The sequence below is a fragment of the Lactuca sativa genome, chromosome 3, assembly GCF_002870075.4.
Source record: "Lactuca sativa cultivar Salinas chromosome 3, Lsat_Salinas_v11, whole genome shotgun sequence".
Taxonomy (NCBI): domain Eukaryota; kingdom Viridiplantae; phylum Streptophyta; class Magnoliopsida; order Asterales; family Asteraceae; genus Lactuca; species Lactuca sativa.
The window spans coordinates 294426814-294429047 of NC_056625.2; the positions used below are offsets into that span (position 1 = coordinate 294426814).

General features: G+C 40.8%; 1 non-coding gene across 1 annotated transcript; it reads left to right on the top strand.

Annotated features, from left to right (window-relative positions):
* The first annotated feature begins 1521 nt into the window (after positions 1–1521).
* On the top strand, positions 1522–1628 carry LOC111879332 (small nucleolar RNA R71). The gene has a single exon (XR_002846060.2). It is a non-coding gene; the product is annotated as a small nucleolar RNA R71 (small nucleolar RNA).
* The last annotated feature ends 606 nt before the right edge of the window (positions 1629–2234 follow it).

The window sequence follows — 2234 nt, forward strand, 5'->3', positions numbered from 1 at the left end:
TTATATTGATCTAATATGATAAAGGCAAGTATCTCAAAGATAAATAGCAAGAAATTCGGACATTTGCTCTTTCTGACGCTTGGACTCGCCGAGTACCCCAATGGACTCGTCGAGTCCATCAGACAGAACCACAAAATTCGAATTTTGAAGGCATCAAACAAGCAACCAATGCATCAATTCAATAGAAACCAATCTAGGCTCTGATACCACTGATGGGTTTTGGCCATATGAACATTCCTATGTACACATGCAAACCCTAATGCTCGGATCTAGGTTTCTCTAATTAAACATGCATTGAATCCAAGACTTCTAATGACTAATAGAGCATAATAACAAATGAAATTAGAATTAGAAGTTTACCTTGAATCACTTGCTTGATCTTCTTGTCCTTGAGGCTTTAGAGTCACAATTGTCACTCCTCTAATGGCTTACAAACACCAACTAGCAAGAGGATGATTTGAGAGAGAGGAGAGGGGATCAAAATCAGCCAGGGTTTCTTTTTAAAGCACAAGTGCCGATTTCCTTAACCCTTGGGGTCTATTTATACTTGTAAGGCTCCTAGGGTTTCACCCTTAAACCCTAATTGGATAACTTAGGCCCTAAGCAATCCAATACCCTAATTGATAAGCCTTTGGACGAATTCTAAGCCTATCCTAAGCCCTAAAAATCGTCCACCATTAACCATAAGGGATTTATAGCCCAAAGTACAACTATCATACAATTGACAGTTTATAACCCTTTATTCAATTAATCTCTTTATGTCACCAAATTAATGCCTAATTAATTTATAACTTATATTAATCAAATAATAATATTATTCTTCCTTATATTATTCTTATAATATATTAATAATATTTCTTCTCTCATAATAAATCATCCTGTCAAGTTGCTTTGGTGAAGGCAACCCAAAAGGACCATGCACTACCGGGTCAAATACTTGCCTAATATAGTTGCAGCCTTAGAGACTATTCCAACATAAACTTCATCAACATGGTCTCTAGATCGGGTTTCTTCTCGGCTGGTGGCTGCTGCTTTTGATAGAAGCCTCGACGTGTCTGCCTATACTTTTCTTCTTTTTGCTTCTTATACTCTTCATATGGCAGCCACTCCTTCTTTGGTTTCCTCCAGTCCTCATCAAACTTATGCTTACTCGAGTAGCACACTTGAGCTTTTCTGTTCCCAAACTCATCTAAATTGCAGTCCTTGGTCAAGTGTGGACCACTACATCTCTCGCAACCCACTCTTATGGCATGTATTGACTGGTCCATTTGTGTTATCCTTCGATCCAAATTACTCAGCATAGATATCACAGCTGCTATTTCTTCAGTTTGGGCCCCTCCACCGTCTTTGATTCCATCTTGCGTAGGGTTGTGGTATTCGCGAGAGTGCTTCGCGAATTCTTCAATGAGCTCCTTGACCTCCCTTGGATTTTTCTTTGTCAAAGGTCCTTGAGAGTCAACGAGTTGTCTCATCCTAATGTTGACCCCATCATAGAAGATTGACATCTCTTGTTGCACATTTATATCATGTTGAGGGCAATTTCTGAGCAAGCCCTTGTACCGCTCCCATGCTTCATATAATGACTCCCCCGGCTGTTGCTCAAAGTTAGCTATTGCCTTCTTGAGTTTAGCTATCTTGGATGTTGGGCAAAAATGGTCCAGAAATTGCTCACACATTTGAGCCCAAGTGGTGATTCTGCCCGGTGGAAGTGATTTTAGCCAATATTTAGCTGCTCCCTTGAAAGTAATGGGAAGCATCCTAAACAAGATTGTGTTTTTGTTGACACTTGGGACATTGAAGTAATCCGCAATGTCGTTGACTTCATCTAGATGCTTAAAAGCATCCTCATGATCTTTCCCAAAAAATGGGATATCCTTCAGTGCAGTCAAGATGTGCCCCTTCAACTCAAATGTGGCAGTAGCAGGTATTGCGGGTTGGACTAAACCGAGACCTACATCTTCTCGGATCCGCTTCTTGTAAGCTCCCATGGACATCTCTTCAATTGCTGCCATCTCGTTCCTCGGCTCGTTCTCGGGTTCGCTTGTATGTTCTTCAAATTCCGGCTCGGTATCGTATTCGGATTCGGTTTGGACGGCTATTTGATCCAAGTGGTTAAAATTGCTCTTGTGCCTTGAGGATGAACTTGACTCTCCTGTCTTCTTTCCCGACTTTCTTGAAAATGCTAACTTTAATTCTTGCAGTGGCGTCTTCTTATCAGTCTTCTTGTGTAGTGC